Source organism: Eptesicus fuscus, chromosome 16, assembly GCF_027574615.1.
Source record: "Eptesicus fuscus isolate TK198812 chromosome 16, DD_ASM_mEF_20220401, whole genome shotgun sequence".
Lineage (NCBI taxonomy): Eukaryota > Metazoa > Chordata > Mammalia > Chiroptera > Vespertilionidae > Eptesicus > Eptesicus fuscus.
In genome coordinates this window covers 15,705,813-15,732,259 of record NC_072488.1, presented here as the reverse complement: position 1 = coordinate 15,732,259, position 26,447 = coordinate 15,705,813, and the positions used below count along the sequence as shown (strand labels likewise).

The 26,447-nt window shown below is 47.9% G+C and overlaps 2 pseudogenes; one reads left to right on the top strand and one right to left on the bottom strand.

Annotated features, from left to right (window-relative positions):
* Positions 1–33: 33 nt before the first annotated feature.
* Positions 34–20,201, bottom strand: LOC103283127 (non-histone chromosomal protein HMG-14-like; annotated as a pseudogene).
* A 2,091-nt stretch (positions 20,202–22,292) lies between these two features.
* Positions 22,293–25,640, top strand: LOC103283128 (serine/threonine-protein phosphatase 4 regulatory subunit 3B-like; annotated as a pseudogene).
* The last annotated feature ends 807 nt before the right edge of the window (positions 25,641–26,447 follow it).

The following is a 26,447-nucleotide window of genomic DNA, read 5'->3' as shown; positions in this document are numbered from 1 at the left end:
TGCCTGGATGCCGGTCTCCCACTTCTCTGCCTCTCAAATTGCTCTTCCTCCTCTAAAGTCCATATCAAATGTCACCTCCTCTGAGAAGCCCTTTCCCAGACCTTCAGTCAGGATTAAGGTTGACTCCCCTCTGGGGTCAAATTGCACCTCCACCATGCTCTCATTAGCACAAAGCTCCAGGTTGTCAGCTGCAAGTGGGTGGACAGGGGGAGACAGGGTGGTGCCCTTGAGAACCTGAGCACTGGGGATGTAAGGTTTCCCCCCTAGAATAAACCCATAAAAACAGTAAGTAATGGAAAAGAACAAAAGTCCTGCTAGGTTCACTAGCAACAGCTGTAGCCTCGTTTAGCCAGTGATGCTAATGAAGCTGTGAGAAAAGGCAGTCTGGGAAGCAGGGGTTGGGGGGGGGGGGGGGGATCCATAGAGCACATTCTGGCATTTTCCCAACCTTTTCCAGAGAGGACAGTGCTGGGGCGGGGAGCGGGGAGGGCATTAGATTACAAGCACTGTTCTCTGGAAAGGGCCAGGGCCAGGGCCAGGTTCCTCTTCGGGGCTCACCTTGACCTGAACTCACTATCCCGGATGCTCCCTGCAGTGCAGTCATGCCCATGGGGACACCTGGTGAGCATTAGCCAAACTTGGGTGAACACCCCAGTATGCAGAAAGGGCAGCCCCTAGAAATCATTGCAGCCCCTGAAAGGGCTACCCCACACTACGTTATTAGCCTACACGACGAGCTTCGATTTGGGCATCTTTCAGTCCATCACAAGCGCCGTTGTCTTGTCCAAGTGAACCTACTAAGTTCAGTTTCCGGGCCTGCAAGGTTGAGGGCTGGAACACCAATCATGGTGACGCCCGGGAGTCAGCCAGCCAGCGCCCCCCTCACCACCAGCGGCACCCACAGCCGGGAATTAGAGTTAACCATGAATGGCCGTGTGTCTCCCACCAGCCCAGGGGTTGACAAACCATACAGTGGAGGGTTATACAGTCAATATTTTGGGTTTTGTGGGCCATAAGGTCTCTGTCGCAACCCTCAGCTTTGTTCTTACGGTGGGTGCTACAGCAGCCACGGACAATATGGAAATGCACAGGTGTGCCTGGGTTCAAATAAAACACTATTTACCAAAAAATAAAAAATAATAATAAGGTGGTAAGTCAGATTCAGCCCGTAGGCGTTAGTGCGCCAAGCCCCGAAGCAGCCTCTGAGTTCTGTGGGTTTCTGTATTGCCATGTAAGTGACATATAGCATTATGTTCGTTTCAGATGTATAACCTAATGATTCCACATTTGTATAGATTGTGAAATGATCATCACGTTAAGTCTAGTTAGCCTCTATCACAACACATAACTGCAAAACTTTTTTCCTGGGATGAGACCTTCTAAGATGCACTCTCAGCAGCTTGCAATTATGCAACCCAGTTTTATTAACCACAGTCAGCACGCAGCGCATCCGATGTCATGACTTTTTATAACTGGAACTTCGCACCCCTTGACCCCCTTTGCCCATTCACCCACCCACACTGCGAGTTCACGGCATCAGCTCTGGGCTCCCAGGACTTGCCTCAGGAGGCATCTCTGTATCCTGGTTACCTGCTGCCTCCGACTGTGTCTGGGCTTCACAGAGCCTCCAGTGATAACCGAACAGGGGCTCACCCGATTTCAGAAAGTCTCTTTTTAAAATATATTTTTATTGATTTCAGAGAGGAAGGGAGAGGGGGGGGAGAGAGAGAGCTAGAAATATCAATGATGAGGGAGAATCATTGATCGGCTGCCTCCTGCACGCCCCCCATTGAGGGTTGAGCCCGCAACCCGGGTTGACCAGAAATCGAACCATGACCTCCTAGTTCATAAGTCAATGCTCAACCACAGAGTGACACTGGCCAGACATGAGAAAGTCTTACCCATAATACAAATCTCTCACTCTTCTGAGAGCTTTAACATTGGCAAAGTGCATTCACATGGCCTTTCTTAATTCACACTGAAACCCTATGAGGTACAGGAACCTCAAGTGTCCCCAAGCCTCACCCACTTGTGAGGTCCCATTAAAGTGAAGTCCATCTGTAGGACTAGAACTCTCAACAGTTACTTAATCCTTCCCCCGCCCCCTCCCGCATCACGTCAAATCTCCCCTGACTTCTGGGCATCCTCGAGCTGTCTCCATTAGCTCATGCCCAAGCCAGCAGCAGCCTCTGCTCCTCCTTCCTCCCAGTCGCACCTCCTGGCCCACAAGCCCTGGGGCAGCAGCGCCCGATGCCGGATGCTGGTGCTTGCATCCCGTGGGCCTTGGGGTGGAATCGGAAACAGTGGTTCAGTTCCAAACCACTGTTTCCGATTCCATCTTCGGGGTTCAGTTCCATCTTCGGGGAGGACTTTGTCACCTGGGCTCCATGGCTCGGCTCCACTCCAAACCCCACTCCATTAGGCAGGGAATGGGGGTCAGGAACAGGGATACTTACACCCAGGATGCAGGCTGAGGGCACGAGACACAGATGCCATACTGACTCTCGTGGTCCTCAGTCAGCCCTCGGCCTCCTACGTCCAAGAACACCCAGAAACTCCCTCCTCCTCCAGCCAACGGAGGGGAACCCTCTTACACATGATCACATTCATCCTCAGCCAGCCCTGCTTTCAAGGCATTATCTTCCCACTTATGGCCAAGACAATGAAGGTCTGAACCTCATGTAAATGAGTGAACAGGAGAAACGCAGTTTGAAGGCAAGTCTTTGACTTCGAAACGACCCTTCCTTTCCCTTCATCACAACTAAGCAATTTATGCTCTGCCCCATCTTCTTGTTACACAAGATCGGGCCATTTGCTATCAGTTAAACTCGATTTCTCCTCTCTCTTCCCACGTCCGGGTACTTGGCAGTGCTAAGAAGTGGAAGAGAGGTTCCTTGGCCTTAAGAAAACGTCAGTGTCGTAGGCGGCTAAAGCAACAGAACATTTTCTTTGCAAAAGAGATTCTGGCAGAACCTGGTGGTTTCTACAGACGCTGCGAGCAACCAACGTGAGGGTTGTGGCTGTGGTTCCCAGCAAGCGAAGGCTGCCCCTTAGGAAGCGGGGAATTTCCAACACAAGTAATTCTTCTCCTCTTTCTCCTCTCTTCTCAACGTAGCCCTGATCTCTGGAGCCTCCGCCCAGAGCTGGAACGTAACGACGAAGTAGGAAAAAGAAACGTAAACCATAGGAAACAGGGTTCGTGTCATGCGAAGCCTTACATTCAAGCCATTGTCTCCAGTGTTTTGGATAACTCCGGTTTTTCGTTGAGGAAAGAAAATCTGAAACAGAACAATTACATCACAAACGGAACGTTTATATAGTTCCTGGGGCAGAAAAAAGAAAGGTTCAGCGAGGGGAAGGCTGCATGATCTCAATGAGATCCAGGTGGAATAGCCCTTTCAGCAAATGTCCACACACCAGCCCATAAAAATGATGGAAGAGGCACAAGACGAGAATAAAAGCAACAAAGTGCCAGGTGCTCATCCCGACTGAGCCCACATCCTCTCTGAGTCTGTCCCTTCCAACAGCTCCTACTGCCCGCTCTCCCTCCCTTCCAGGGGCTTGGACCTCTCTCCTGCCTTTTGGGGTCTCCTGCTCATGGTCCCCCCGCTCCCCCGCACTAGGCAGCCAGGGCTGGGGAGAGCAGCAGGGAGCACAACATGAGCGACAGTGATCGTAAGGACGATAGGAACAGCATCTGAAGCCCTTGCTGAGCACTGAGGGCTGGCTTGGATGCTTTGCCTGGATTATCTCACTTAATCGTGACAACCCTGTACAATAGGCTCTACAATTGTTCCCATTTCACAATTGGGGGAAATGAAAGGTTAAGTATCTTGCCCAACATCACACAGCTAGTTAGTGGCTGAACTAGCTTTCAAACATAATTGAACCAATCACCCTAACCAGTAGCCTACTTATCTCCGGCAAATAGCTACTAACTACAGTGCATTCACCTATCTTCCCGCAAAACAAATGCACAAAATTGCAATGCATTTTATAGATGAGAAAACATGGACACATCCGTTGAGCATATTCTACCTGCCAGGAGGTACACATGTGCACGCTTGCATCTAGTTTCAACTGCAGACCCAAACTACCTTCAAACAGGCCTTTTAATAAGCTTCAAATTGCAGCCCATAAACACATGCCCCCTGCCAGGTCTGCATCATCATCAGGTCCATTCTATGAAGTCCGGTGGGAAAAGCCTGGATGCAGACACCTCATGAGGGAATGCAAAGGAGATGGGGGAGGGTGTGGGAATGGTAGGGTAGGGGCAACCGCAGGCCTGGCTAACCAGGACAGGAAGCAGCCTGCCTCCCCGAGGCTCTGGGGGGGAGTCACCAGGGAAGTCAGTGTAAGATATGCGACGTATGCAGGGGGGACCCAATCCTGGCTGGAAGAGGGGAGGCCGTGTTGGAGCAAACCCAAGGAACATGAGAGACTGAAAAGGGGTTCCATGCGAGGTTCAGGTCACCATGGCAGCCAGAGGACCGTCTGGTTTATCTGCTGGAAAGGAGGCAAGGGAGGCCAAACCCTGCAGGCTTCTCCCTTTCCCAAAGCCACATCCCTCCTCCAAATCCCCCTTCCTCGAGCCCCCTCCTCAACTAGGCAGAGCCCCTCCCTGTACTCCAGGGACAAAGAGAAAGCTGCTTTTTTGTTCCCCAAAGAGGGCCACAGTGCAATCTGCAGGGGGCCGTTTCTGCAAGCTGTGCTCCTGCATCTGTCCTTCTCACGTGGTTCTCCATCAAAATCACCCTCTCCGTGAAATTAGGCCGAGCGGCATGTCCTCTGCCCATGCCCGCTGTGGCCCGCTGCGCTCCACATTGGTTCCTGCACTGATCACCCATCGCTTCGGTGTCATCAGAGGAACAAGCAAAGTCTTAGAGCAACACCTTTCCACGCACAAGATTATTCGAGAACATTTTTTTAAAAGGGCGGAGCACTAGGAAGTCAGAAGGAAAGTCGTGGCAAGGGATAGAGGAGATGCTGATCCAGGGTGAGAAGGAGGAGACAGTCTGTAGAAATGGCTGGACCACGGTAGCTGGTACCTCAGACCTAATTCTCAGTTGAAAGTGAGAGAAACTTATCAGGAAAAACCCTTAGGCATTCCAATGTCTCTGACTTTGGTTCACAGAGGATGGAAGGCAAAACACGAGAACGTGGGATGTTAACATACGCGTGGCCATTCTCGCACAGGTGAGAGGACTCGTCTGCCTGAAATGCAGTGGTAGAAGGAAGCAGCCTTACATATGACAGAGGGATGCAAAAGGATGGCATGGTCCTGTACAGAAAGCCACGCACTGAGGGTGGAAGCAGGACAGAATTATAGGAGACGTACAAACCCGAGTCCTGCTAGGGTGAGGGGTCACCGCGGGTGCCCAGGCAAGGAGGGGGCTTTCTGAAGACAGACCATGTCACCACAAGCAAGCAATCACAGGGCTGGGGACTTGAACTCTCTTTATGTCTGCTGGAGGTCACACTGGGCTAAAATAGCATCACTTATAAAAATGTTTAACATTCCTAGCTAACAATTTCAGCCCTCAGAGAGGAGAAACTGCCCTTCTAGATATAACTTTAACCAACAAGAAAGCACTGGTTTCTATACAGAAATTATAGGGACTTGGGGAGAAAGTGACCATGTCTTTTGGGAGTCCATAATAGCAAGGCAGGAGAGCGTTACGCAAATTCTGAGGCGATGCAATAATGACGAACGCTGGTGCACAGGGAAAGGATAAGCAAACTCCTAAGCCAATGTGGCCACACAAAACTTTCTCATGAACTCGTGCTCTTAAAAGGGCATTGTTCACAAGAGATAATGAGGGACACATACCAAGAGCAATACGAAAAATGAAGGTTTTCAGCAAAGCTAAAGCCTCAGCTAATGGGAAATCCAAGACACTAGAGATTAAAAAGGGGTTCCATGAAAGATTCAGTTCAGAGAGAGAAGAGAATGAGGTGGGAGAGAAGATGGAAGGGAGGGAGGGAGGGAGGGAGGAAAGAAAGATAAAAGAAGGGAAGGAGGAAGAGAAGGAAGAAGAGAAGAATAGGAAGTGATAGATCCAAGAAGATGATATAATGTTAACAGGCAACTAAAAGTCCAAATTACTAAAAATTCAAATTCCATCTTATGGAGTAAGAATAGATTTTGAATTCTAAATGTGCAAAGAAGCAAAAAAGACCATGAAAGGAGGAAAATGGAGCCCACTATAAGTTAGGGAATTTAAAAAAAAAATCTTGGCATAAGGAATGATTTCAAACCTCTAGGCCCAGATAAATTATAGTCCAGAGTGTGAAAAAAAATTGCAGATATAATCTCAGAGCCACTGGCAGTGAGTTTGAGAAATCATGGAAAATGGGAAAGATGCCAGAAACCTTGGGGAATGTTTTATTTTGCAATATGTTGAGGTTGGGGGAAAGCCCAACAGATCCTGAAAATAAAGACCTATGAGCTAGATATGATCCCCATCGAGGAAAATGAGTCCAACTGGACTCGGTGGTGATCAGGAAACATCTGCTTTTCTCATGATGGATGTTGTCAGAGTAGAGTCTTCCAACAGAAAATGAGCAGTGTGATGAGGAAGTCGGAAGCCATGCCATCCAATGGAGGTGGAGAGGTCTATACAGCACAGAAATGACATGACTAAGAAGGGTACCCAAGATCTGATACGTGGGCATGCATAAGGAGCTGCCTTAGGACACAGAAGTAGGACCAATGTTGACATTTCAGTAGGTGGATTTTCCCATAACATTTAAAAAGTATTTTCTGGTCATTCATTCAACAAGTGTTTATGGAGCACTTACCGTGTGCCAGAAACTGTGCTAAGTGCTGAGGATACATGAAAAAACTAGAGGCCCGTTGCACAAAGATTCGTGCAATAGGCCTTCCTTCCCTGGCTGCCGGCACCGGTTTTCCTCCAGCACCCAGGACCTGGGCCACAGCGAAGCCTTCAGTCTTCAGTTTTCGCTCAGGCGAAGCCTTCAGTCTTCACTCCGTGCCTGCGTATGCAAATTAACCCACCATTTTGTTGGGTTAGTTTGCATACCCGCTCCTGATTGGCTGGCGGGTGTCACGGAGGTATGGTCAATTTGCATCTTTCTCTTTTATCAGTTTGGATGACAAATATTAAAATATTTTCAAAATATTATATTATCCTGTTCAAATTTATATATATAGTTCCTACCTGTAGAGAGCGCCTGGGAAGGCACATGGGCATTCTTTAATTATTGCCAGCTGAACCCAGTGGTGTTGGCAAAGCCATGCCCTGGGAACACGCTTTGCCAAAAAGGCAGACATGTTCTCAGCAATGACTCTTATCTTTGCCCAGGTGTCAGGGAGTGGGTTTTGATATGTAAATCCAGTAAAGCACCAGGAATGAATAGGACTCAGGCCTACTCAAGAATGCAAATAATCTCCTTTGTCTTGACTTTTGGTGAAACTTCCTGGTATTTGGGGGTATAAAATAAACACGCTGCATCGGCTCTGGGTCACTGTCTCTCCATCAGAAGAGGGCAGCGGTCCACCCAGTCCCAGCTTTTTCCTTCTATCTCTGTGTTTTGTCTCTTTCTTTTATTTCTGAATCCCCAGCCCCTCTACTCGAAGAACCGGGTCATCTCTCTTTCTGTGCTGGATGCAGAAAAGAGAGACCCCGTCATACCTACCTTCATTGGACTTAGAGTCTTATGGAGGAAAACAATAAACTAAGAAACATAATCACAGATAGCAGCGAATGACAAGAAGGAGAGGATAGAGAATAGGGAGTAACAGAGAGTATCTACTTTATAGGTGGTTTTGGGAAAACTTCTCTGAGGAGGTGACGTTTGTGCTGAGACCCACATGACAACAAGGGCAGAATTCTGTGAACAGTTTGGGGCAGAGGGAACACTAGGTGCAAAGGCCCAGAGACTGGAAAGAGCTTAATTTGTTCCCAGAACGGAAAGGAGCTAGGATGTGAGCAAGAACTTGGTGAGCAAGAACGAGCAGAATGTGAGACTGTGAGATAAGATTGAAGAGGTAGACAGGAGGCAGGGGAGTGAGGGGATGAGGTGTGGCCATCAAGAGGAATTTAAAATGTCTCCTGAACCATATAGGAAGCCATTGAAAGTTTTAGCAAGAAAGTCATGTGGTCTGGCTGAGGTGTGCGTTTGTTTTGTTTTGTTTTGTTTTTTGTTTTTAAATACATTTTATTGATTTTTACAGAGAGGAAGGGAGAGGGATAGAGAGTTAGAAACATCGATGAGCGAGAAACATCCATCAGCTGCATCCTGCACACCCCCTACTGGGGATCGAGCCCACAACCAAGGCACATGCCCTTAACCGGAATCGAACCCAGGACCCTTCAGTCCTCAGGCCGACGCTCTATCCACTGAGCCCAACCGGTCAGGGCGAGGTGTGTGTTTTGATGTTCCCTCCAGCTGCTCCGTGTTAACTGGATCAGAAAGGGGCCGCAGGGAGGCGGGAGAGCGCTCAGGAGCCTGCGGTCGCATTCAGATGAGGCCACAGCGTGAACTGAGGGTGTGGAGAAGTTCAGTTGTAATTTTTTTGAGGTAACAGAGACAGAATTTACTGACGAATTGAATATGGAGTTGGAGGGACTGGAAGAAAAATGACTAGAATGATCCAAACGTGGACTCAGGTGGCGGCATTTAAGGGCCTCCTGAGAGAACACTGCAAAATGGGGCCTGGCACGGGGCGCACAGGATGGACTGGGAAGACGAAGGTTGCATGTGACTCGGTGAGGATGACAACAGAGCCCCTAAGAACAGGGTTCGGTACCAACGTCAGGCTGCAGGGCTACCGAAAGCTCCAGAAAACAAGTTCTTGCTTTGGCACAATTCTTTTTTTTTTTTTTTTTGATTTAGAGAGAGAGAAAGAGAGAGAGAGAGAGAAACATCTGTAAGAGAATGAAACATCAATCGGCTGCCTCCTGCACACCTCCCACCTGGGACTGAGCCTGCAACCTGGGCATGTGCCCTGACTGGGAATCGAACCGGCGACCCTGCAGTGCACGGGACGACGCCCAACCAACTGAGCCACACCAGCCAGGGCCACAATTCTTAAACTGTAACTGGTTATAAACTTTATCACACGCACCAATAAATCATTTCTACGGAAACTTCCAGTGTTCCCAGTGCAAATAAGAATACAAGAGGAATTGTAAGTATACTTTGCTATATGTATGTTGTATACACATGTATATGTTACATATACTTATAGCTTATAACTTAAAACATAAAAAGTATCCATGCTTTCAATGCACACGATACACATTAAGGCCCACCAGACACAAATACCACAGATTTTCCTAAAGAGAGCACAGCATTCTCGTCCTGTGACATCATCGGGAGAAGCCATCTCCTGAGAAGAGAGGTTTTTCAAATGCAATAAAACCTTAAGACTTTTCCATGACAGAATGGATCCCCCAAATCAATCCTCTCATCCCTGTTTCACTCCCAATCATCTCACCTTCCAGCCATGGAGAAATTCCTGCCTTCAAGTATCATAAATATCGGGCGAGCGGCGGAGCACATGAGAATTTAATTGTGGCGAGGATTCTTCTTGAGTGCATATCCATCTTTCCGAGGTAGCCAGGCCCCAGCCACAGATCACTGCTGAGACGAGATCTGCTGTGCTGTGAGCCCTTGATGCTACCTCTGTCTGGCAACAATTAAACCTCGGGGTTTAAACTCCAAATCACAGACAGCTTGCCCTCAGCCCCACCATGCAAGCTGTGAACAGTTAGGCCACCTAAAATATCTCGGAGTTAAGTGTATGTGGGAACCTCACCCTGGGTCCTTTCTCAATATTACATTCATTTGACATTTAACTTTGTTGAAAAAAAAATGAGAGAGAGAGAGAGAGAGAGAGAGAGAGAGAGAAAGGAGGAAAACTGAAGCCTCGATGTTGGCCAGCAGGTGGGATTTTGCATGTTTCTTATTCGGGGGCCCAGACTGTGGTTTCCACTGCAGCGGGGTGTTTTGTCTAACTGTCTGGGCTGTAACGTGTGTTGCCCCACAAACAATTTGTCACACCGTGAGAGCTGCGTATCCGGGGACAGAGCTCGCTCAGACCATATGGCACAATGTGCTGCCCCTGTCAGTTCCGGTCCTCGGTGGCAGGTCATTTCTTAGGCGGGACGTCGTGAGCGTGTCAGGATCCTGTGTCTGCTGAGTGCCGGGTGATCACCTCTTCCAGGCACCGTCAGCCGGGAAGACACGCCTGTTAAAAACCACAAAGCACACATGGCTGGAGGGCTTTCCCACAGCAGCCGCGTTCGGATGGGTGATTTCGGAAAAGGATGCTTGAAGAAGAAAGAGTTTACCGCCCGACGCAGGTTTGGGCATAGATCATCCTAATGATGTCACGAGAGGTCCTAAAAATGTCAACTTCTGACTTCCCCCCCATTCAACGTTTGTTCTATCCGCGGTGCCGATGACACGCATCCCCAGAAAAGCGCACAGTGTCAAACACAATGGAACCGGCCATTGGAGCAAAAGGTTGCGAAACAATCCATCAGGGATGCCCTCCTGAGGACTCGGCTCCATCGGCAGCGGGTGTGTGGGAGCTCCGCCCTCTGAAGCCATCCCGCGGCGTTCTGCTCATCGTTATCCCGAGAGAAAGAGCATGGCAAGCTTTCGAGCAAATGCGAGAGAGAAGCCCAGGGGCAAACCGGGGCCTGCCAAGGTGGACAATCAACGGAGGAGACAGGGCAGGGGGAGGCAGGGGGCAGAAAGACATGGCTGGAAGGTGGAGGGGCAAGTTGAGAGACTTTTAAAAAGAATCAGAAAGGAATTCGGAGGCCGGTCAAAGGGAAAGATGGAAGAAAGCCGCCTGCGCCCCCCGGAGAGCTCTTCACTGCATCACCAAACCCCCTGCTTTGTCCCTGTCCGGCATCACGCCCCCCAGTGCTAGCAACAGTGGGGTCTTACTTTCCGTTTTTGAAAAGACAAAGCAACCACACCAACAATTTTAGGGCAGTTTTGGGGACAGAGGATAGAACATGTTCTTTGCACCAAATGAATGAGGATATTGGGGAAATGGACCAAGGCTAAGGGGGAGGAGAACCAGCGCTGACCGTGACCGCTGACCAGGGCCGGCGTCGGGTCACGGCCGCCTGGACGCGGGCTTTCGTCCCCCCCGGAGCAGTGAAGAACGCGCTGGCGTGAGGGCTGCCCCGGTCGGACGGAGCTGTTGGAGCACTCACGGCGCCTTCCTGCAGATTCCGAGAGCTGCGCGTTCCCAAGGCAGCGCGGACGCTTTGATCTTCTGGGGGCTCTGACATCTGTTCTTATTGTCTGCACATTCACCCGCTGGAATCAAAGCTCATGGCGAGACCACGGAACAGCAGTCTGAGGCCCCAGAACCTGTCCAAAGCTAAGAGAGCCGAGATTTACACTTTGGAGATAATAGCATCCCCCTAACGCGAGCCAAGAGGCAATCAGCCCGTTGGGGTTATGAAATATCCTACGTGCCGCAGAGCAGGGAACGCTGCTTTAGAAATGCATCTGAAGTGTCCCGGGCCTGCTGGCCCTCGCAGGCAGAATCACAGCCCAAGTGATGATGCCTCTCTGCTTCTACGTGGGAGGCTAGGCACCCTCTCCGCAAAGGGGCTCCCCAGTTAACAAAGAGGTGCTCAGGAACCAGCCTCCCTCACTCACTAGCTCTAGTCCCGAGCCTCTGTGAGGTGCTGGTGCCCACCCCAAGCGCCCGCCCCGCACGGCCTGGCTGTCCTCTGCAGGGGCATCTCTGAGCCCTCAGGATGGGGGAGCTGGTCCATGGGTCAGGGAGGCCAGCACAGCCCACAGGCCAGATCCATAGCCTGGGCTCAGAAGCCACGTGCTGGACGCGAGGTTCCAAGGTCTTTCAGGAACACAGCTCCTTCATCGGGGGGTGTTCCCAGCCCGCCCGCCAGCCCGCCCTCCCAATTCACTCCCGCCCAGTACCATCTTGCTCACATTGGCTTTCCGTGTGTGAGCTCCGCACGAAGCCAGGGGACTGGCTGCTGGTGGAACTGCAAGGACCAGAGCAAGTTACGGAGAGGGGCATGGTTTGGGGACGGTAGGGAGGCCTGCTCCCCTCTCAGAGCCCTCTCCGGGAGAAGTCGTCCTCTCCATGGGCGCACCCCCCTCCCAGACTCCTGCACAGCTGAGGGCTCACTCTGGGGGAGACTCATGGGGTGAAAGCATTCAGGACGCACCTCCAGACGGAAGGGCGGTGAAAGGGTTTCTTCTGCTTAACTGCCTAGTCTGGATGGGCCGCGTTGTTTATTCATCATCAGTTCATGGACGTTGGGGTTGTTTCCACTTTGGATCTATTATTAATAATGAGGCTATGACCGTTCACGTACGAGTTCGTGTCTAAACACACGTCTTCGGTTGAGTGGAAGCTTTGGGTCATCTGGCAAGCTCACTTTTTATTTTTTAAGGAACTGCCAAACTGTTTTTCCACAGTGGCCGCACCACTTTATATTCTCAGCAATACGTGAGGATCCGTCTCCACACCCAATGCTAACTTTTTGATTACAGCATTTTAATGGGTGTGAAGTGTATCTCGTGTGATTTGATTTGCATTTCTTTGGTGGCTAATGATATAGAGCATCTTATCATGTGCTAGTTGGCCACTTGCAGATTGGAGCAGTATTTATTCACGTCCTTTGCTCATTTTAAAAACTGGGTTGTTTTTCTCTTTATTGTTGAATTGAAAGAATCCTGTATATATTCTAAATATTAGATCCTAATCAGATATGGGACATGCAAATATTTTCTCTCAGTCTGTGGGCTGTCTTTTCACTTCCTTGATAGTGTTTTTAGACATACAAGAGTTCTTAATTTTGATAAAGTCCAATTTATCTTTTTTTTCTGCTGGTTATATGGTGCTTTTGGTATCATATCTAAGAAACTATTTTCAAATCCAAGGTCACAAAGAGTTACATCTATGTTTTCTTCTAAAAGTTTTATAATTTTAAGCCTTATATTTATATCTTTTATCCATTTTGTTAATCTTCACCCAAGGAATTTTTTTTCCATTTATTTTTTCGAGAGAATGGAAGGGAGGGAGAGAGGCAGAGAGAAACATTGACGCGAGAAAGACACATCAACTGGTTGCCTCCTGCCCGTGGCCGACCTGGGCCAGGGATCGGGCCTGCAACTGCCCTTGACCAGAATCAAACCTGAGACCTTTTAGTCAGTAGACAATGCTCTAACCACTGAGAAAAACCAGCTAGGGCTTTGATCCATTTTGAATTCATTTTCATGGGTGGTGTGAGGTAGGGTTCCAGATTCACTTGTGAATAAGCCGTTGTCCCAGGACCATTTGATGAGAAAACTATTCTTTTCCCATTGAATGGTCTTGACGTTCTGGTTAAAAATCAATTGACCATAGATAAATGGGTTTATTTCTGGGCTCCCGACTATTCTACTCCATCGGTCCATATGCCCATCCTGTGCCAGTGCTACACTGTCTTAATTACAGTAGCTTTGTAGCAGGTTTTGAAAACGGGCAGTACAAGTCTCCACCTTAGTTGTTTTTCAAGAGTGGTTTGGCTATTCTGGGTTTAAAACTTTTAATACATCTTCCATCCATACTGTGAAACTGGGTTCTCTCTCTGAGATGCCCCCTAAAAAGAAGTGGCTCTACTACTTGATCTTAAAATATAAAAGAACCTTTCTCTTTCTCTACGTTACAGCCCACGATCCCCAGGGGCCCTCACAACATTTCTCTATTTGTAAAACCCAGAATCCATGTCCATGTAAACGTGGTAAAAGGCACCTATATTCCCTCTTCGCCAATGTCATGCTTCCTGGGCAAATTCCGTGATGGTTCTCAAAGGCCGGGATCCCCCCGAGTCTTGTATTTCTCATAAAGAACCAGTCAGGCCCTTGCCCAATTATTTCCATTCGGGGTCAATGTCTCTAAGAAGTTTAACTCCTTTTGGAGAATGAAAACAAATAGCGCACAGCAGTCACCGAGCAAAAGCAAGAAGGAAATCGGGCACTTTCTATTTTCAGAGTCAGAGGCAATGCACATTGGGGGCTGGGGATGGCTGAAGAACTTTAAAAAATAAAATTCTTAAGCTATCTAGCTTTCAAAGATAAAATGGCCATATGGTCATAGACCCTGGAGACAATTGCATGTTTGACGTCAGTGCCTCACAGAACAGGAACGCAGGGAAACATGCGTTTCTCTCTGTGAACGGATCTTGTAGCCTCTACTCCTGCCCTTGGTTTCTAATAAATACAATGAGAGCTTTCGAGAACATTACAGAAAGGCATTCAGCAGCATGAATGCTCTGGTACGGGGCCCAGGGAAGCACGGGGCTGCTCTCCGAACACTGTATGTTTAACAGCTACATTGCGGGCAACAGAGGGTTCGAGGGGCCTTTCTGCTTTCATTGGCTTTCTCGGAACATGCTGGAAGGCGCTCAGACAGCAGCCACACAAGAGCAAAGCACAAGGCCAGCCCGGGCAGTGTAGCTCAATGGTTGAGCATTGACTGATGAACCAGGAGGTCACAGTTCAATTCCCAGTCAGGGCACATGCCTGATCCCCAGTGGGAGGCCTGCAGGAGGCAGCCAATCAATGATTCTCTCTCATCATTGATGTTTTCTATCTCTCTCTCCCTCTCTCTCTCTCCCTCTGTGAAATCAATAAAATAAAATTAATTTTTTTTTTTTAAAGCACAAGCCCAAGCAAACATGCTGCCCTCAACCCTCCGCTCTCGCTGCAGACTCCTCCATAAAAGGAAGAGGCCGAGCCTGGAGGCAAGGGCTGTACTTAAAGAAACACTGAGCTGACTTTGGGCAGCTGTGTAACCTCTGTCCCTTTTATCCCTCACAACAGAAGCAGCTCTGGAGAAATTCTCAGAGATGAAAATAACTTCAGTTGAGGACCTTCCATTGGGAGGGACCGGACTGTTCCGTGTAAGACAGAAAACGGCAGCCCATGAATGCACGCGATCGCTGCTCGGGGTACAAAGTAGCGCGGCTTTAATTTAGAAATACATTCTTCAGCCACCGAGCCAAGCGCAAACAGACCGAGACCAGCATGCGATGGGGAGTTTGATATCATCACCTCCGCTTGCGGCCCCAGTTGTAAGGTTAGGATTGATTTAGAGGAGAAAAAGGGCGTATTTTTAGATTCTGTTCCACAGGATATCCAATAATATGGCAAACACTGAGATCAGATGCGATGACAAATAACGCTGCTGTGCGAGGCAGCAGGTGGTGTGATGCTAAAGCTGTGTGGGGTGTGTCTAAGGACTAAAATACTCCGGAACAGCCCAGAGAGGTCAGTAGAGGTACTGACCACGTCCTATTTCAGAGTGACTGTGTAGACCCTGGGTTTGCTGCTCTGTGTCCATTCAACTTTTCTGCCTGAATGTTTGTTTTTTTTCTACAGATGCTCTTTGCTCCTCTCTGCTTTGACCACACCACAGCGCTTCCTCCAAGTGTGGGGGTGAATCTCCCTCAGATGGAGCCCCCCACCCTTCCTCCCTCTTCCCTACGCAGCTTCAGCCTGACTTCCACCCATGACATTTTTCCTTGGAAGGTTGCCTGTCTTCATCCTTTTGAAAGTCACACTCCTGGAGACAAAGTCAGAGTCACTTGACCCCTCTGCTCGCCTGAAAACCACTTGGAAATAGCCTTCAACTGTGTGTGGCGATCACTGCGGGGCTCAAGATCACAGACTAGGCTCTTCCTTGCCACAGGGAACACCAGCATGACGTGGGCAGACGCCACAGGAAGAGCATCCTAACAACGACCACAGCTCTGCTCAAACGTGGCACAAGAAGGTTCTAGAACTTCTCGCCAAACCCCTGGCTTGTAGTGATGGGGCGGACACAGGTCGGTTCAAACACGTGAAGGTCTAGAGCTGTGTGTCCAATACGGTGGCCACTCCACATGGGGCCAGGGTGCCTGAGGCACTGAGTGTACATTTTATTTACCGTATTTTCCGGCATATAAGACGACTTTTTAACCCAGGAAAATCTATACGCCCAGTCATCTTATACGCCGGAAAATACGGTAGCTTCAGTTTGTTTAAATTTTAAAGTGGAAGCAGTGTAAAATGCTTTTCTGTTACACAGAAATTTGTTTTGGTGGGATGACACTTGGTTTCAACTCATATATCCTGTAAGATATTCACGTGGCAGGGCTCATATCAGCACATATGTTAGTTCTAGTACTTATCAATACTTTAAAAATATTGTTTGCATGTTGAAAAGATACTATTTTTGATATGTTGGATAAAACAAAATAGATTGTTAAAATTAAATTTACCTCTTTCTTTTTACTGTCTCAATGCGGGCTACTAGAACGTTCTACATTACTGCCCTGGCCAATGTTGCTCAGTGGTTGGGGTGTCAGCCTGTACACCAAATGGTCACGGGTTTGATTCCGCATCAAGGGCACATAGCTGGGTTTGGGGGTTCACTCCCGGTCTTGGCGAGTTTGGGATGCAAGCAGTTGATGTGTCTCTCTCACATCAATGTTTCTCTCTCCCCCTCCCTTCCCTTCCACTCGCTCTGAAAAGCAATGGAAAAAAATATCCTCAGGTGAGGATTAACAACAACAATAAAAAAGAAAACATTACACACGTTACATTACACACGTGGCTTGCATTATACAGGGTGGGGCACAAGTAGGTTTACAGTTGTGAGTATGTGAAACCGAGTTTATTCTTGTATTATTATTTATTAATTATTCCATTATTTTCCATACAAACAACTGTAAACCTACTCTTACCCCACCCTGTATCCTTTTTTTAAAATCTGTTTTTACTGATTTTAGAGAGAGAGGAAGGAAGAGAAAGATAGAAACATTGATGCCTCTTGCACGTCCCCTACTAGGGATCAAGCCCGCAACCTGGGCATGTGCCCTGATCAGGAATCAAACCTGTGACCTCTTGGTACCTGGGTCTACACTCAACCACTGAGCCACACCGGCCGCTCCGCCTTGAACGGTGCTAGTCCATAGGACAACTGAAGATCTTCCGATGCAGGAAGAGCAGAGCTGTGGCAGATCTGGGCAGGACAAGGAGAGGTTGGGAGGGGGGCTCACATGCCGTTATGCCTCTGGTTTCCATCCAAGGGCTTAATTTTTTCCAAACAACTGGGAAGAATGAAAATGTTTAAAGCCTGAATTTTTTATTCTGTAATAATATTTAAAATGTTCATCTATTGCCAACTGGCCTTCTGCCCCTAAAATAAGTTCTTCAGCTAGGGAATAGAGCGACCTTTGTGCACAACGATCCAGGGCAGGACTGTCTCCCCTGCAGCCCCAGACTCCTGGGACAACTCGGAGCTCCTGCAAAGGGTGCCCACATCCATGCAGGCCAAGCCCTGTCATTAGACGGAATAAGCAACCTCCGGCACTACAATTTTTCAAAAGGATGGGCGTTGCTTGATTCATGAAATGTAAGTGCATCTTCATGTGTTGCTGAATTCAGAGTAGTTACGGGATCAGGACACATTTTTCAATCAAAAGAATTTTAAATTCAGTTACTCACGCCTGGGCTCTGTGGAGTGTTGGGTCTTTGCTAGCTCACTTGTACACATTAGAGCAAGGTATGCCAGGGGTTCAAGTCCCGACTCTTCCCAGGGGTATGGCCTGCACCAGCCGCCTGCCGCAGCCTGCTACAGTTTACTATTCAAAAAGTTCTTCACACTTGAAAAGGCTTAAGTATCCTGAGAAATACCCAACAACCATCAAATAAGAAACAGATGCTCCACCTCCAAGGAGCCCTGATCTTGGCATTGTCTGGGGTCAGAGTTCATGCTTTTGACCTGGGGGCTGGTGAGGTGCGCTCCTAGGTGTGGGCCAGGTCTCGGGGCTCCGGCGGGCCCACCATGGGCTCTCACACCATCTGTCCCCACGGGGAACACAAGCAGGAGCCGATGCCTCATTGCCGAAAGGTTCCGGAAGGAGCCAAGTGAAGCTGGAAGGAAATTGGAATCAGGATTCTTTGACCTTTAATTAAGGAATTCGCAGCGGACTGAAAAATAGGCTATGTTTCCTAAAAGTGTTGGCATTTATTTAAATTTAGAACAGGGTTTTTCAACCTCGGCCCCACGAACATTTTGTTAATTCTTGTTTGCGGGGCTGGCCGGTGCAGTGCCAGATGCTGAGCAGAAACCCTGGCCTCTAACCCACCAGACGCCAGTAGCTCCCCCTCCCAGTTGCGACAACCAAAAATGTCTCCAAATGTTGCCAAAAGCCCCCCGGAGGGTAGAACTGCCCCAGATGAGAACCCCCGGCTCAGAACATCCAGACGTGGCTGTGGCATTAGCTGGTTGCCGTCATTTCCGTATCACAGCTGCAGGTACAGGGACTTCGGAATCTGGCGCCTGTGAATTCCAATCCGGCCCACGCATCACCAGCTGGGGGACCGGGGGCACGTTCCTGAACGTCTCTGCACCTCAGTTTCCTCCCCTGTAAGATGGGGCAATAACTGTGCCGTCCTCAGAGGGATGTGAGGGTTGAGAAGCAAAAGCTCCTAATAGGGGGTCAGTAAACAGCAGCTCGCGCACTCCCTGCGCACTGGCCTCTGCAGGCGTCCCTGGGTTTCCTCATTCCGGGGCCTCTGTAGTGTGACAGCCAAGGACCTGGGCTCTGAGCTCAGAGCCCAGAGTTCACACTCCAGATGCAACGTGGAACAAGCTGCTTAACTCTGAAGAGAGAGAGAGAGAGAGAGAGAGAGAGAGAGAGAGAGAGAGAGAGAGAACGAACACGGGAATGAAATGAGCAGGCAGGCCCGAGCCTCCCCACCGGGATCAGGTGCTGCGAGCCTGCGTGTGAATGCGGGGAAAAGCAAGGTTTTCTAAAACTGCGACAAAATCATGGTCTTCCTGCCCCACCCCTAGGGAATGTGCTGGAACCCCAAAGCCCTCACACCTCATTTTGGGGCCGCCTAAGGATCCCACCTGTTCCTCCCACCTACCTCTGGCTTCTGGAAGCTCCCCTGGTCCCCTGGGGCCGAGCTGTTCCCAGGCAGTCACCCCGGTGCCCCTGGGAGAATGAAGCCGGACTTCCTTCCCTGAAGCCGAGCAATGCCCTCCCTCGCCAGCGGCGCGGGCCTCATTCGGCCGCAGATTCCCGCGAGCCTCACTCTCCTCAGCTGTGAAACGGGCGGTCAGGCCGCCCTGTCTCCCCGACCTGGCCGGGCCGGACGCAGGTGCTGCTCACCCACGCCACACGGGTGCTTCTCTCTCCCTGCCACTCCCCCCCCCCCCCCACTCTGAAACACACCTGTTTATCTTTCTCAACCACGCACTCCCCCGAGTCAAGGACCATCTCCTGTTCATACTCACACACACACACACACACACACACACACTAATTCACAACTTAATATCCTCTATGCTACATAATCAAATTTTCCACCTTTCCCAGCCATTAGCAAAGTTACAGGAGCGCTGGACTACCAACCAAAGATGCTACAGAAACACAACCTTCCGGCAGGGCGACAGCCAAGACCCAGGAGTGGTTTCTTTAGGAAACAACCCGACCAAAAACACGTGACTAGAAGGAATTCAAAACGTTCAAGACACAGCAAACGCACGGCTGACTCCAAATCGCCATTCAGTAAGCTTTGTATTCTAGGATATAAAAGCGGGACGTTAGGCTGACAGCTAAGACAGTCAACGCCTCCATCCTCCATACCCCACTATTGCTGGTTGTGCCAAAAAATCAACAACCAGCAAGTCGTATTTATTTCATCTCTTTAAATAAATAAAAAAGCATTTACACTTTTTTTAAAAATGGGATGGGGTGGAATTCCTCCTTCTTAAAAATGTGTCTAGAGCTACTAAAAAAGTTGCGTTTTTGCCAAGCGGTTGATAAAACTGTTCCTCTGGGTTGTGCAAGCGGGGAGAAGGGACCCTGGTGAGACCCGGCCTCTGCCATTCACCAGACGTGGCTTCTTTCCCTCCTGCTTCTCCGGAGGCTGGCCTCCCCTCGTCCTTAGTCTCTCCGTTTCCGCAGGCAGATCCTCTGTAGGCTCCTGGGCAGCCACTGCGCCTGCTTTCCCTTTGCTTTCCCCTTTCTTTGCGTTTGCACCTTTTTGTCTGCAGAGTTAGCCTTCCCTGCTGCCTTTTCTGGCTTCGTGTCCGCTTTTGCAGGAGCAGGTTTGGCTGACAACCTGGCCCACCTCCTCTTGGGCTGCTCCCGGGCCGCCCCCTCGGCAGAGCTGACCTTCCTCTTGGGCATCGTGGAGGCAGCCCGGCCCAGGGCCCGGAGAACAGGGGCTGCCACGCTGCCGGGACCCGCGATCGGGGCAGTGGGAGAACCAGATGAAACGGCCCTATTCATACTCATATCCCATAACATAGCTCCTGCCACAAGGCAAGTCCTCAGTCAATGTTTGTTGAATGAATGAATGAATGGGGAGGAGGGATTAGGGCGCGTGACCATTTTAAATTCTCCCCGTGGGACAGGGTGGGGGTTTCTTTCCTTCTCACCCTCCTCTGGCCCCTCCCCACCTTGCCCTTTGCTGGGAAAATATACTTTATAAGGTGAAGCAAAGACTGTAAGGCAGTGGTTCTCAACCTTTCTAATGCCGCGACCCTTTAATACAGTTCCTCACGTTGTGGTGACCCCCAACCATAAAATTATTTTCATTGCTACTTCATAACTGTAATTTTGCTACTGTTATGAATCGTAATGTAAATATCTGTGTTTTCCGATGGTCTTAGGCGACCCTGCTAGCGGTTCTCAACCCACAGGTTGACCATTGGAAAACACAGATATTTACATTACGATTCATTAACAGTAGCAAAATTACAGTTATGAAGTAGCAACGAAAATAATTTTATGGTTGGGGGTCACCACAACATGAGGAACTGTATTAAAGGGTCGCGGCATTAGAAAGGTTGAGAACCACTGCTGTAAGGTGAAGCAAGAGCAAGTCCAACACCTGAGACATGACCCGCGTGACTTCCAGCAACACTTTTCCAGGCTGCACTCGACACGCCCCTGCGTAAATAGATACATGGAGACTGTTCCAGAAGGGAGCCCAAGGGAACAAAGAAAGACCCTTTGGGGAAGTGCAGCCGCTGGTTTCAAAATAGCCAGAGGCCCAGGGAAGATGGGATAGAACAGTGAGTCTCCTCTTCTCCACAGCTGGGCACTCACCAGGCCTCAACAGCCCACCCACAGTCCTTGGGGCTAACCCAGGGCTTCCATAAGTGAGAAGTGGGGAGACCCACCGCCTCCCACCGCAAGTCCCTGTCACAGCCCAGACACGGGCTTCTCGCCATGCCCCAGGGGTCCAAAGTTGACTCAGGGCTTGAACATGTTGCTCAAGAACATTTGTTCCCTGAAGCCCTCTCTGAGTTTTCCTCTGCTTGGCTTTAACTTTCAATTTTGCTCTAGTCTCCAAAGCCCTAAGCTCAGGACCATTTACGGATGAAAGTCCCACACATCCCTTGCTGTCTGTCAGCTAAGCTATTAGCAGGGAATCAACGTCAACTGTGGGAATCAAGCGGAGTACTGATATGGTCCTTTGCAGCCCTCCTTCAGTTATTTCAGGAAACACCCCTTTGTTCTAAAGTAGGGTATCAGCTGGGGCCCGGCCTTCCACAGGCATGCCCTGTGAGTCTATGTCATTCTCTTCCCCATTCTCATTTCTATTGCCTATCCCGTGGTACTTACCTCTAGAAGAGTGGCTAGAAAACTGGTAAGGGTTGCACGTAGGCACCAACACCCCAGACTTTCAATGCAGATGGGAAGAAAGATCCTCCATTTTTGCTGTATTCGTTTCCGATGGATAAAATTACCACACACTTGATTGAATGGTCAGATCTAAAATTAGTTCACCAGGCCAAATCAAGGTGTCTGTAGGGCCACACTCCCTCTGGAGGCTCTAGGGGAGAATCCTTTTCCTTACCTCTTCCAGCTTTAATTCTTTAAAGCCAGTGAACAGTGAAGAGCTATGGACACAAAGAAGGGCCAATGAACTAAATTCCCGAGAACACTGGGCACAGAAAAACAAAACAAAACAAAACACTGGAGAATTTGAAAACAAGTCAATATAACTGATCTAAACAGAAGCACAAAGGAGAAAAAAAGATTAAAAACAAAATACTAGGAACTCAGGGGGGCAATATCAAAAAATCTAACATACATGGAATGAAAGAAAGAAAACAAACTGGGCAAAGAAAGAAAAAAAAACTGGACAAAATAATTATTGGAAGATGTAATAGTCAGAAAATTCCTAAATTAAGACATTAAACCACAGATTCAATAAACTCAGCAAATCCCAAGCTTTGTATGAATACAAAGATCGCTCCTAGGCACATCATGGTCACTGAAAAATCAAAGACAGGAGGAAAGCTCGTAAATAAAGAACATTATAACCTGATGAACAAAAAGATAGATACAGAGGCAGTAAAGCACCGAACAGACTGTCAAATTACAGCGGGAAGGATGGGGAGTGCTGGGGAGTGGGGGAAAGAGATCAACCAAAGGACTTGTATGCATGCATATAAGCATAACCAATGGACACAGACACTGGGCGGGGGTGGGATGAGGGCATGCGACAGGGGGTAGGGAGGCTGGGGGAAGGTCAATGGGGGGGGAGGAGATATATGTACTACTATATGTGATAATTTAAACAATAAAAAAAAAGATTTTTTTTTTAAAAAAGGAAAGAAACCAGAGGGGAAGAGAGACACTTTGTATTTGGGGGGAGAGGAAGGAGAGACATAGATGGCAATAGACTTCTAATCAGAAATAAGGAAACCTAGAAGGTAACAGGATAACATCATTAAAATGATGAAAGACAAATAATAAATGTCAACTTAGACGCGTATAGCCAGTGAAAATATACTTCAAAATGAGGGAGAGAAAGGAAAAAAAAAAAGATATTTTCAAACAAAGTCTGAGAGAATGTGATACCAACAAACCCAAAGCTCAAGAAATCAGCCATTCTGTTTACATCACTACAATCTCGACAGGCTTTTTAAGCTAAAGGGACATTATCCCATGTGGAAAATGGAATCTACAGGAAGGAAGGAAAAGCACTGGAAAAAGCAAGTATGTGGGTTAATATAAAAGATTATTTTTAATCTTTAAAAGATGTCTGAATGTTCAAATAAAAATAATAGCAAGTATTATAACACATGTAGAAGTAAACCTCATGACAAAAATACCACTAAAGAATGGATGGATAAGATGCAATTGTAGTGTTTTAAGGTTCTTGCTTTGTCCATGAAGTGCTGTGATATTTATTCAATGTTGACAATGATATATTAAGGTTGCATATTGAAATAAAACAAAGAGGCACAGCTAAGAATCAAAAGAGGAGATAAAAGGAATATGAAATAATAATCTATGAGAGGACAGGAAAGAAGGAACCAAGAACACATGGGACAAATATGAAACAAAGCAAGATGATTCATAAACCCACCCTATCAGAAATTATATCAAGATGGCTCGTGTGTACGAGTTGCGGCGGTGGTGGGAGCGCAGGTCTGTGCCCTGAATGAAGGCCGGTCAGGGGACGACCAAAGCACGGGCCGTCTCCGCCACTTCTGTGGGGGAGCTCACGGGGGTGTCGCTGCCGGCTGGGGAGAGTCCCCGGGATCACTACTCTTGGAATCAAACATGAACCCAAACACTGCGTATCAGAAACCGCAAGATGCCTTAACTGCTTGGTCAGAAGCTGAACACTGTGATCTGGCTCTACGTTTTCAGGAAAAAGCTGGTTGTGATGAGATCTGGGGGGAAACTGGTCACGTTCAAGATTCTGCTCCATCCGTGGAAGTCACACAGGGCCTCACTGACGAATCAGAAGAACGAAATGAAGCAACGCCTGAAACCAGTCACCTGACTGATCTGCCCACATGGGAACTCAATAAACGTGAGGAGATTGCTGACTCAGTGGCCTCAGCTCTCTTCTCGCCCATCCGGAGGGAAAAGCTGGCTCTGGCCTTGCAAAAGGAAGGTTAGAGTAGAAAACCACTGCAGCTCTTCCAAGCTTGTGAGAACCTAGAAAGCACCAAAGGCTGACACCATTGGCATGAAATTATTAAAGCAATCCTATTCCTAAATAAGGCAATTCTGATTGAGGTAATGTTTCCTGATGCATGTACCATCGATGTCGTGGGATGCCTTGAATATGACCCTGCTTTGGCTCAGCCAAAAAGGCATAGAGAATTCCTGACCAAAACTGCAAAGTTTAAGGAAGTTATGCCAATAACAGACTCTGAACGAAGGTAGAAAGTACATCAGACTTACAGGATACAGTACATTCAGGACATGGTTCTGCCTACACCTTCCGTTTTTTGTTTGTTTGTTTGTTTGTTAGTTTTTTAAATATATTTTTATTGATTTCAGAGAGGAAGGGAGAGGGAGAGAGAGATAGAAACATCAGTGATGAGAGAGAATCATTGATTGGCTGCTGCCTGGACACCCCCTACTGGGGATCAAGCCAGCCATGCAGGCATGTGCCCTTGGCTGGAATCAAACCTGGGACCCTTCAGACTGCAGGCCAATGCTCTAGCCACTGAGCCAAACCATTCAGGGCTATGCCATCCGTTTTGAAGAGAATTTCCTTTCTACTCTTACATCTTTTATTTAATTTAACAAAGTTGAGATGGTCAGCATGTTGCAGGAAGATGATAAGTTTTTGTCTGAAGTTTTTGCACAATTAACAGATAATGATAAACTGTGTGAGTTGACATTACAATCTCAAAACAGAGATGCGTTTTTCCAAAACTTTGGCAAAGTTCAGGATTCTTCCTGCTCTTGACATTGTAATGAGCATGGATGATTTGCAGGTCAGACCAACTGCTACAGATACATTTTCTTACCTAATAGAGTTTAGCCCATCAAAGGCCCGAGAATTTGTCATTCAAAAAGCCCACAGAGTGACCATGAAATCCTTCTCATGAATGTAGTAACTGAACAAATGATCTGTGGTCCTGATCTAGGAGGTGCTGTTCAGTTCATGGGACTTCTTTGTACTCGAATTGATCCTGAGAACATGCTGGCTACAACTAATAAAACTGAAAAAAGGTAAATTTCTGCATTTCTTCTCCAACCATCGTATGCAGTTCCTCACAGCACCCCGTTTGACCAAAACTTCAGAAGACAAAAGGGAAAAGGGTAATATAGTTGGATCTAACAAAAACAGCACCATTTGTCCCGATAATTATCAAACAGCATAGCTGCTTGCCTTGATTTTAGAGCTACTCTCATCTTGTGTGGAACATCATACATGTCACATAAAAATTATATTATGAACAACTTGCTAAGAAGAGTCTTGGCCTTCATGAGTTCCAAGCACACTTTCCTGGCCTCGTGTGCTCTTCGTTTTATGAGGCAGATAATTGGCCTTCAAGATGAATTTTACAATCGTTACATCACCAAGAGCAATCTTTTTGAGCCCGTTGTAAATGCTCTTCTGGATAATGGAACTTCGTACAATCTGTTAAAGTCAGCTGTAATTGAGTTCTTTGCATTTGTAAGAATGGAAGATAAAAGTCTTCTACTGCACGTATAGTTGAAGACGTTTACGAATCACTTGACCTGATTGGATATGTTCAGACATTCAAAGGATTAAAGACCAAATATGAGCAAGAAAAAGACAGACAACATCAGAAACTGACCAGTGTCCCATCTGTCCTGCGCAGTAACAGATTTTAAGAAGGAGGAGAAGCAGTTGTGGCACCAGTGGAAAAATCCAAGCCAGAAGGTGACTTCCCAGGCAGTTATGAGAAGTGTGTGAAGACTAAAAAGCCAAAGGAAGTGAAGACAAGGAAAACCGTCCCAGAACGACAGCTTCCGGTGGCTTCCAATTTCCTTCCTCCCACTCGGCCAGTGCTGACGGAGAAGCAGCGCGAAGAGCAGGCCTGGAGTGGCCCCAACACCACCCAGCAAGTGCCCATGGAGCCTCTTCCAAAACTACACACTTGGCTACATCAGTAAGAGCCCCCAAGGGAAGTCTGGTTGGTTCAGTGGATTATCCCAGAGGAAGAGGAAAAGGAAAAGAAAGATAAAGAGGAGGAAGAAGAAGGAGGAGGAGGAGGAGGAAGAAGAAGAGAAGAAGGAGGAAGAGGAGAAACTCTGCAGGCTTGAGAACACTATTAGGTTGAAAAAATAATATGAATGCAGAGTTGTTTGGGGGTTGGAGGGTTATTGATCTAGAAACAATTACAAAACTTCAGAAAACCCAATAACATTACTTGTATCATGGTGTGGGCTGTGTTGTCCTTTTAATCAGCTGCCTCTTTTTAAAAGAAGCTTTATGGAAAACTTAGATTTTAACTATCATAAAAGAACAATGAAGTTAAGCTGTTGGGACCAGTTCTTTGAAGATTTAACAGAAATTCGGCCTTTCTCTGTAGTTGGAGGGGAGTGCACCCCGTATTACGGCACATGTTGAATTTTCTGCACCAGGAATTTTCCTATGTATTTTGATGGAAACAAACAAGCTGGGTTCAAAATAGTTTT